This window comes from Lampetra fluviatilis, chromosome 22 (assembly GCF_964198595.1).
Source record: "Lampetra fluviatilis chromosome 22, kcLamFluv1.1, whole genome shotgun sequence".
Lineage (NCBI taxonomy): Eukaryota > Metazoa > Chordata > Hyperoartia > Petromyzontiformes > Petromyzontidae > Lampetra > Lampetra fluviatilis.
In genome coordinates, this window is record NC_136296.1 from 1,265,001 (window position 1) to 1,275,000 (window position 10,000).

The window sequence follows — 10,000 nt, forward strand, 5'->3', positions numbered from 1 at the left end:
GGCCCCTCGTCCCCCGCAATGTCACGGCCGGCCTGTCTGGAACAGGTACGACAGGCGCTCTAGCAAGATCAATGGACGCAGGCAGGGGAGAGTCAGCAGCAACAGACCCCGGCAAGGCAACATTGGGGGATGACGCATCATGTAAGGGAGCAACATATGGTTTCAAGCGCGACGTATGCACAACCCAGCGACGAGACCCAATTTGGACGCGTGCTGACTGTGGGTTGGGAACCGCAATGAGGCGTACGGGACCATGCCAGGGTTTGTGCAATTTCGGAGAGGTTCCCGGACGTACCTGTGGACAATGAAGCCAGGCTAGGTCCCCAACCTTCCAGGGTCACTCCCCCTCGGACCGTCGCGCATATCGCTCGTTCCGGGCCTGGGCTTTGGCCGTAGCCACGCGGGCATTCTCCCGCGCCTCCGTGACTCGGCGAACCGTGTCCTGAATGTATTCAGGAAGTGGTTTACGAGGTCCCTTCACCCCAGTTCCCAATTGCACATCCACCGGCGGCACGTTTTCCCGACCATACATAAGGTAAAACGGCGAATACCCTGTAGCCGCATGAGGCGTCATCCTGTACGCCGAAAGCACTCCGGGGATGTGCAGATCCCAATCTGATTGTTGTTCGCTCACGGTATGGCAAAGCATGGCAGACAATGTCCTGTTCAGCCGTTCAACCATACCATCCGTCTGCGGATGGTATGGGGATGTCCGTACTTTCTTAGTCCCAAGGCCCGCGCACACTTCCGCCAATAATTTAGAAGATAAATTCCTGCCCTGGTCCGTGAGGAGTCTGTCAGGCGCCCCCTTGTCCATAATATACCCAAACAAAAAGGCGTCGGTAATGGCCGCGGCCGACTGATCGGGCAACGGCCAGGCCATCGGCCAACGGGAGAGGTACTCAACCCCTACCAGCAAATATTTATTACCCCTCGCCGATGGTGGAAAAGGTCCCAATATGTCCAGTGCCACCAATTCATTGACTCGAGACACCTGAATCGACTGGAGAGGCGGCACGTAAGGATGTTTCGGCGGCTTACGTCGTGCACACGCAGGGCACGCGCGCACGTGCCCTACGACATCTGTCGCCATGCCGTGCCAAAAATAATGATGTTGCAACGTCAACAAGGTCTTCTGCACCCCTAAATGTAAGAGAGTGTCACAATGGAGAGTTCTAATCAACTCGAATCGCAAGGACGTTAGTACCACCAGGCGCCAACGTTCCTGGAACCCATCCCGCCACATAAGCAGACCATCTCGGAGAGCGGTTTGCGGCCCCACAGCCGTACTCGGACTCCCATTGTCCCTAGCAGACCGCTTCCGCAAGGACACCAACGACTCATCCATCATCTGTTCCCGGATCCAGACAGACCGCGGCAGATTCAAAACCCCGTCAGCCGGTCCCGGTTCCATCGGAGTGTCCGACTTCTCGACGGCCAACGTAAGCGGCTGAGGGGGGTTTGGAATCGGCGAACACCTATGCGTCCCCGACGCACATTTACAAGGGGCGCGCCACGGTAATCTGGAAAGTGCGTCAGCGTTCGCATGGCGCACTCCCTTCCGATGTTGAATTTGGAAGGAAAATTCCTGTAGCGTGTCCAACCAACGTGCCAACTGTCCGGATGGCTGGTCAATTTTAAGGGCATATTGCAAGGCCGCATGATCCGTACGCACAATAAAAGAACGACCGTAGAGGTATGGTCGAAATTGCCGTAGGAAAAAAACAACCGCCAATAGTTCTCTGCGAGTGACACAGTAGCGGGTTTCCGCAGGAGACAAGACTTGGCTACCATACGCCACGACACGCTCTACACCCCCTTTAGACTGTGATAATACCGCCCCAATACCCGTGTCACTCGCGTCCGTATCAAGAATGAATGGGTGATCGAAATCGGGATAATCCAATGTTAGGGCCGTGGCCAATAGATCACGCAGACTCCGAAAGGCCGCCTCCTCCGGCTGTCCCCAAACAAACTTCCGTCCTTTACCCGTAAGGAGATGCAAGGGCCTCGCAATCGTCGCAAAACCCGGCACAAATCTTCGGTAATACGAGGCAAATCCCAAAAACCGCCGAACATCCCCCACGGTGGCCGGAGTCGGCCAATCCCGGACACACGCCGTCTTTTCCGGATCCGTGGACACCCCCTCAGCACTCACAATGTGCCCCAAATAGCGGACGGACCGTTGCAGTAGGTGACATTTCTTTGGTTTGAATTTCAATTTGGCAGAACGCATCCTCGTGAACACTGTCTCCAGCCGCGTCAAATGTTCATCAAATGTGCGGCTGAAGACAATAATATCATCCAAATATATAAGACACGTCTCCCACTGCAACCCCGACAAAACGAGCTCCATCAATCTTTGAAATGTAGCAGGGGCCGCATTCAATCCCATCGGGAGACAGTTGAATTGAAATAACCCCTGCGGCGTACGGAATGCGGTTTTCTCCCGTGAGGACTCGTCAAGGGGAAGCTGCCAAAATCCCGAAGAGAGGTCCAGTGTGGAAAAGAACTTAGCCCCCGACAATGCGTCGAGGGAGTCATCCATATGCGGCAGGGGGTACGCATCTGCCACCGATATCTTATTCAATTTCCGGAAATCAACACAAAATCGCAATTTGCCATCCTTTTTCTTAACCAAGACGACAGGAGCGCCCCATGGGCTGTTAGATGGCGATATAATGTCCGCAGCCAACATGTCTTCCACTGCCCCACGCACGTGTTCTCGCTCCGCAGGACTCATCCGATGCGAATTTAATCGAATAGGGGCAGCATCGCCCGTCTCAATGTGATGGTAAAGCAACGATGTGCGGCCCAAATCCAAATCATCGGAGCTGAACACATCGGAATATGTCAACAACAATTTACGCAGCGCACCACGTTGCTCCATGGACAGGGAAGAATTTCCGTCACATAAGTCAGCAACCCAACGATTATCCGAACCCCTTGGCTCGGAAACCCCAGCAACCACTCCCCGGCTATGCGGACAATCATGCGTCGCAAACGCCGTAGTGGCATGTGCCACAACCGTACCGGCCGGAACACGGACGTTTTCCCCCCCCGCATTAAGCACCTGTAAAAACGGTAATTGATCCGGCCGGACGATGGTCTGTGCCCCCACTAACGCCAACCCGGTTGTTATCGTGGCGGACGGTGACAACAAGACCCCTACTGCTCCTAGCCGATCAGGCAGGGGCTTCCGATAGCGCAAGGGTATAAGCATCTGTGTACCAGGTGGGATGTCCACAGATGCGACGGACAGCGCCTGCACTTGTACGGCCGAAGCAGGTCGCCCCTAGGGCGACGGCAGAAACGAGATTTGACGGCCCCCCGGCAGTTCAATACAATTCTCATTGATTTTGATCAAAATGGGCATCTTAGCCAAAAAATCGGTGCCTAACAAACAAGGAACCGCCAAAGATCTCGATATTAACACATCCCCAATAGATATCTTAGCATCCACCTGGCCCACGATACCCATGCTACCCCCGTTCGCAGCGACGCACGACCCATAAACCGGACGCACAGCCCCCGGCGGGATGCCCAACAGATGGAAAATGACATCCGAAATAATAGTCGCAGACGCGCCGGAGTCGACCAAAATGCGTACGTCCACCCCTTGTATAGACCCCGGTACAGTGGACGAACCCGTAGCGGCCGCGACGACTCTCCGTGCCAACTTGCGCCACTGCGTGACCGAGCGACAAGGCCCCGTCGAAGGGCTTTCTTTAACAACAACATTAGGATCGCGCAACGAAGGCGATGGGTGAGGTGTAAAGCCTTGCCGGGTGTCTGGTGCGTGCCGACATGCCTGTTTCGGAGGATCTTTAGTCGACTTGTCCGGTACCGAGGCCTCTTGCTGCGGCGGAGCCGGGAAGCGGGCCCAGCAGTCTCTGGCGTAGTGGCCCCTACGCCCGCAGCGGAAACATTCGACATCGTTGCGCCGAAGCGCAGGCCTTGCCTCCCGACGGCCCCATTCCGGTAGCGCCGCGCGCAGCCTCGGCCCGCCGCGTCCCGTCCATGGAGCGGAGGCGTCCGTCAGCTGTTGAGGGCCCCGGTCATCCGGAACGTAGACAGCCTACGCAGGGTTCCACCCCAGCGCATCCCCTTCTTTGACGGGCCCCCCCGTTCACGCCGTCACTTGTTTCCAGCGACGGAGATTGAATTGCGCATCGAGACACTTAGCAGCCGTCCGGGAAGTTAGCTTCTCATGCCCACACACAGGCATGGGGATCCCTAGATCCCGAGACAGCTCCAACATTTTCCCTAATATGAGAGGCTCGAGCAGGTCCTGTGGCGTCTCAGGATAAGCTGCCATGGCCAGCTCCAGCACCGCACCCCTGAACGCCACGGGCGACTCCTCTGGTGCTCGTTGTCGTTGAGCGAATCGCCGATGCGCATCATCTGGTGGCTCATAAGCGTCGGCCATTTCTTGAAAAACACCACGTAAAGTTGCCTTCTTATCGGTCGTTATGGAACGGAAAAATCGGACAGATTCGTCGTCCAGGAGAGTCGGCAACACCTCCAAAGCCTCCGCATCGGTCCATCTTGCCGTGCGTACCGCCGCCAAGAAGCGGCAGGCGAACGCGCTCCAGTCCCCACCGACGGAAAATTCTTTAACTGTGGTAAGGTGGCGACTCCGACTCCTCTTCCCGCCGTCTTCCAATGGTGGTGGTTGTGGTGGCAAATTCAAAATGGCGTCGGCCCGCGGCGTGGCCAAGATGGCGGTTTGGCGCCGCGGAGCGCACAAGATGGCGGCTTCTTGCCGCGTGGCCAATGGCGGCGGCAGGACAGGCAACGTGGCGGCCCGCGGAGCACCAACTGCGTCCTCCATCGTCCCTGGCGCGACGAGATGGCATAAATGCGTCAGACGTCCTTAAGTGCCTCCAGTTGTACCGCCATCTCTTGCCATCGTTGATCAGCGTCTGATGATGTCGACGGACCCGCCACCGCGCCGACATCCTCCACTCCCGTCCCCGTGCTCGCCTCAGCAGGGCTCTCCTCCACCACCCCAGCAGAATCCGTGGTTGGAGGGAGTTCGTCGTCGTCGGACGAAGAAGCCGATGCAGGCGCCGGATTAACTTTCTTCCTCACTTGTTTCGACATGCCGTTGCACTTCCGACACCAGTGTTATAAACGACTGAACCACGATGTCTGGCTCAGTGTCCTTTATTCGGTTCGTACTGTATTCCCACACGGCTGTCTCTACTCTGTAGCTTCTCCACGGTGCTGACTCCGATGTCGGCCCGATCCACAACAGCAGCCCCGCTGCTGTTATTCTCACACAGCCCCCCTTGGCTGTACTCGCTGCAACTCCTCTCTCCTTTGTCCTCTCTGCAGCTCTGACAGCCTCGTGCTGTCTCTCCCTCTTCTCTCCCGCCACCCCTGGCAGCCACACCGCTGCCTCTAACACGCAGCCCTTCTGGCTGTCTTCTCCGCAGCTGCACACCACTCCGTAGCTTCCTCCTGTCTTCGGGGTTGGCTCCCGATGGCCGTCGGTGCCCCCCCTCTTCTCACTCGCCCGCGTGGCCTCACTCTTTTCCGCTCACACCCCGACTGACTTCCCCTTCCGGTTTACCCGCTTAAGGACCCGAACCTTCCACCCACGTCACATGGCTCCACCCCCCGTGACGTCACATCCGGAAGGTCGCTTACGCCCGCATTACACAAGTACTAACCTGGCTCGACCCTGCTTAGTTTTCGAGATCAAAGGAGATCGGGCGCATTCAGGGTGATATGGTCGTAGGCCATACTTGCAGAGACCTGACGCACATTCATATGTTAAAATCAAGATTCAACTCTACTGCGGGAGGTCAACACTCATGAAAACGTTTATTCTGGACTCCTGGTTGAGCCCCGAAAGAGTGGCATTAAACGGTATTTTACAAGAAAATCTTGATCCCAATGCAGTACACCATATCCGCGTGCAATTGGCAGGTGAACTGACTGAGTGAATTGAAGAGTAAAACGCGACCCATCCAGATACAAAATGCAAAAGCCTACAACACCTGGTATTCCCAGGCAGTCTCCCATCCAAGTACTAACCAGGCTCGACCCTGCTTAGCTTTCGAGATCAGACGAGATCGGGCGCATTCAGGGTGATATGGTCGTAGGCCATACTTGCAGAAACCTGACGCTCATTCACATGTAAAAATCAAGATTCAACTCTACTGCGGGAGGTCAACACTCATGAAACGTTTATTCTGTACTCCTGGTTGAGCCCCGAAAGAGTGGCATTAAACGGTCTTTTACAATAAAATCTTGATCCTAATGCAGTACACCATATCCACGTGCAATTGGCAGGTGAACTGACTGGGTGAATTGAAGAGTTAAACGCGACCCATCCAGATGCGAGAATGCAAAAGCCTACAACACCTGGTATTCCCAGGCAGTCTTCCATCCAAGTACTCACCAGGCTCGACCCTGCTTAGCTTCCGAGATCAGACGAGATCGGGCGCATTCAGGGTGATATGGTCGTAGGCCATACTTGCAGAGACCTGACGCACATTCATTTGTAAAAATCAAGATTCAACTCTACTGCAGGTGGTCAACACTCATGAAAACGTTTATTCTGGACTCCTGGTTGAGCCCCGAAAGAGTGGCATTAAACGGTCTTTTACAAGAAAATCTTGATCCCAATGCAGTACACCATATCCGCGTGCAATTGGCAGGTGAACTGACTGGGTGAATTGAAGAGTAAAACGCGACCCATCCAGATACGAAAATGCAAAAGCATACAACACCTGGCATTCCCATGCAGTCTCCCATCCAAGTACTAACCAGGCTCGACCCTGCTTAGCTTCCGAGATCAGACGAGATCGGGCACATTCAGGGTGATATGGTCGTAGGCCATACTTGCAGAGACCTGACGCACATACATATGTAAAAATCAAGATTCAACTCTACTGCGAGAGGTCAACATTCATGAAAACGTTTATTCTGGACTCCTGGTTGAGCCCCAAAAGAGTGGCATTAAACGGTCTTTTACGAGAAAATCTTGATCCCAATGCAGTACACCATATCCGCGTGCAATTGGCAGGTAAACTGACTGAGTGAATTGAAGAGTAAAACGCGACCCATCCAGATACAAAATGCAAAAGCCTACAACACCTGGTATTCCCAGGCAGTCTCCCATCCAAGTACTAACCAGGCTCGACCCTGCTTAGCTTCCGAGATCAGACGAGATCCGGCGCATTCAGGGTGATATGGTCGTAGGCCATACTTGCAGAAACCTGACGCTCATTCACATGTAAAAATCAAGATTCAACTCTACTGCAGGAGGTCAACACTCATGAAACGTTTATTCTGTACTCCTGGTTGAGCCCCGAAAGAGTGGCATTAAACGGTCTTTTACAATAAAATCTTGATCCCAATGCAGTACACCATATCCACGTGCAATTGGCAGGTGAACTGACTGGGTGAATTGAAGAGTTAAACGCGACCCATCCAGATGCGAGAATGCAAAAGCCTACAACACCTGGTATTCCCAGGCAGTCTTCCATCCAAGTACTCACCAGGCTCGACCCTGCTTAGCTTCCAAGATCAGACGAGATCGGGCGCATTCAGGGTGATATTGTCGTAGGGCATATTTGCAGAGACCTGACGCACATTCATATGTTAAAATCAAGATTCAACTCTACTGCGGGAGGTCAACACTCATGAAAACGTTTATTCTGGACTTCTGGTTGAGCCCCGAAAGAGTGGCATTAAACGGTCTTTTACAAGAAAATCTTGATCCCAATGCAGTACACCATATCCGCGTGCAATTGGCAGGTGAACTGACTGGGTGAATTGAAGAGTAAAACGCGACCCATCCAGATACGAAAATGCAAAAGCCTACAACACCTGGTATTCCCAGGCAGTCTCCCATCCAAGTACTAACCAGGCTCGACCCTGCTTAGCTTCCCAGATCAGACGAGATCGGGCGCATTCAGGGTGATATGGTCGTAGGCCATACTTGCAGAGACCTGACGCACATTCATTTGTAAAAATCAAGATTCAACTCTACTGCAGGTGGTCAACACTCATGAAAACGTTTATTCTGGACTCCTGGTTGAGCCCCGAAAGAGTGGCATTAAACGGTCTTTTACAAGAAAATCTTGATCCCAATGCAGTACACCATATCCGCGTGCAATTGGCAGGTGAACTGACTGGGTGAATTGAAGAGTAAAACGCGACCCATCCAGATACGAAAATGCAAAAGCCTACAACACCTGGTATTCCCAGGCAGTCTCCCATCCAAGTGTAATAAACGACTGGACCACGATGTCTGGCTCAGTGTCCTTTATTCGGTTCGTACTGTATTCCCACACGGCTGTCTCTACTCTGTAGCTTCTCCACGGTGCTGACTCCGATGTCGGCCCGATCCACAACAGCAGCCCCGCTGCTGTTACTCTCACACAGCCCCCCTTGGCTGTACTCGCTGCAACTCCTCTCTCCTTCGTCCTCTCTGCAGCTCTGACAGCCTCGTGCTGTCTCTCCCTCTTCTCTCCCGCCACACCTGGCAGCCACACCGCTGCCTCTAACACGCAGCCCTTCTGGCTGTCTTCTCCGCAGCTGCACACCACTCCGTAGCTTCCTCCTGTCTTCGGGGTTGGCTCCCGATGGCCGTCGGTGCCCCCCCTCTTCTCACTCGCCCGCGTGGCCTCACTCTTTTCCGCTCACACCCCGACTGACTTCCGCTTCCGTTTTACCCGCTTAAGGACCCGAACCTTCCACCCACGTCACATGGCTCCACCCCCTGTGACGTCACATCCGGAAGGTCGCTTACGCCCGCATTACACAAGTACTAACCTGGCTCGACCCTGCTTAGTTTTCGAGATCAAAGGAGATCGGGCGCATTCAGGGTGATATGGTCGTAGGCCATACTTGCAGAGACCTGACGCACATTCATATGTTAAAATCAAGATTCAACTCTACTGCGGGAGGTCAACACTCATGAAAACGTTTATTCTGGACTCCTGGTTGAGCCCCGAAAGAGTGGCATTAAACGGTCTTTTACAAGAAAATCTTGATCCCAATGTAGTACACCATATCCGCGTGCAATTGGCAGGTGAACTGACTGGGTGAATTGAAGAGTAAAACGCGACCCATCCAGATACGAAAATGCAAAAGCCTACAACACCTGGTATTCCCAGGCAGTCTCCCATCCAAGTGTAATAAACGACTGGACCACGATGTCTGGCTCAGTGTCCTTTATTCGGTTCGTACTGTATTCCCACACGGCTGTCTCTACTCTGTAGCTTCTCCACGGTGCTGACTCCGATGTCGGCCCGATCCACAACAGCAGCCCCGCTGCTGTTACTCTCACACAGCCCCCCTTGGCTGTACTCGCTGCAACTCCTCTCTCCTTCGTCCTCTCTGCAGCTCTGACAGCCTCGTGCTGTCTCTCCCTCTTCTCTCCCGCCACACCTGGCAGCCACACCGCTGCCTCTAACACGCAGCCCTTCTGGCTGTCTTCTCCGCAGCTGCACACCACTCCGTAGCTTCCTCCTGTCTTCGGGGTTGGCTCCCGATGGCCGTCGGTGCCCCCCCTCTTCTCACTCGCCCGCGTGGCCTCACTCTTTTCCGCTCACACCCCGACTGACTTCCCCTTCCGGTTTACCCGCTTAAGGACCCGAACCTTCCACCCACGTCACATGGCTCCACCCTTTGTGACGTCACATCCGGAAGGTCGCTTACGCCCGCATTACACAAGTACTAACCTGGCTCGACCCTGCTTAGTTTTCGAGATCAAAGGAGATCGGGCGCATTCAGGGTGATATGGTCGTAGGCCATACTTGCAGAGACCTGACGCACATTCATATGTTAAAATCAAGATTCAACTCTACTGCGGGAGGTCAACACTCATGAAAACGTTTATTCTGGACTCCTGGTTGAGCCCAGAAAGAGTGGCATTAAACGGTCTTTTACAAGAAAATCTTGATCCCAATGCAGTACACCATATCCGCGTGCAATTGGCAGGTGAACTGACTGAATGAATTGAAGAGTAAAACGCGAC

At 54.0% G+C, this 10,000-nt stretch overlaps 6 non-coding genes across 6 annotated transcripts; all 6 read right to left on the reverse strand.

Annotated features, from left to right (window-relative positions):
• Window positions 1–5,996: 5,996 nt before the first annotated feature.
• LOC144940464 (5S ribosomal RNA) lies at window positions 5,997–6,115 on the reverse strand. The gene has a single exon (XR_013639032.1). It is a non-coding gene; the product is annotated as a 5S ribosomal RNA (ribosomal RNA).
• A 248-nt stretch (window positions 6,116–6,363) lies between these two features.
• On the reverse strand, window positions 6,364–6,482 carry LOC144938738 (5S ribosomal RNA). Its single transcript, XR_013637950.1, has one exon. It is a non-coding gene; the product is annotated as a 5S ribosomal RNA (ribosomal RNA).
• Window positions 6,483–6,731: 249 nt separating this feature from the next.
• Window positions 6,732–6,850, reverse strand: LOC144938971 (5S ribosomal RNA). Its single transcript, XR_013638175.1, has one exon. It is a non-coding gene; the product is annotated as a 5S ribosomal RNA (ribosomal RNA).
• A 248-nt stretch (window positions 6,851–7,098) lies between these two features.
• Window positions 7,099–7,217, reverse strand: LOC144938696 (5S ribosomal RNA). The gene has a single exon (XR_013637911.1). It is a non-coding gene; the product is annotated as a 5S ribosomal RNA (ribosomal RNA).
• Window positions 7,218–7,465: 248 nt separating this feature from the next.
• On the reverse strand, window positions 7,466–7,584 carry LOC144939514 (5S ribosomal RNA). Its single transcript, XR_013638688.1, has one exon. It is a non-coding gene; the product is annotated as a 5S ribosomal RNA (ribosomal RNA).
• A 249-nt stretch (window positions 7,585–7,833) lies between these two features.
• On the reverse strand, window positions 7,834–7,952 carry LOC144938958 (5S ribosomal RNA). Its single transcript, XR_013638162.1, has one exon. It is a non-coding gene; the product is annotated as a 5S ribosomal RNA (ribosomal RNA).
• Between the last annotated feature and the right edge of the window lie 2,048 nt (window positions 7,953–10,000).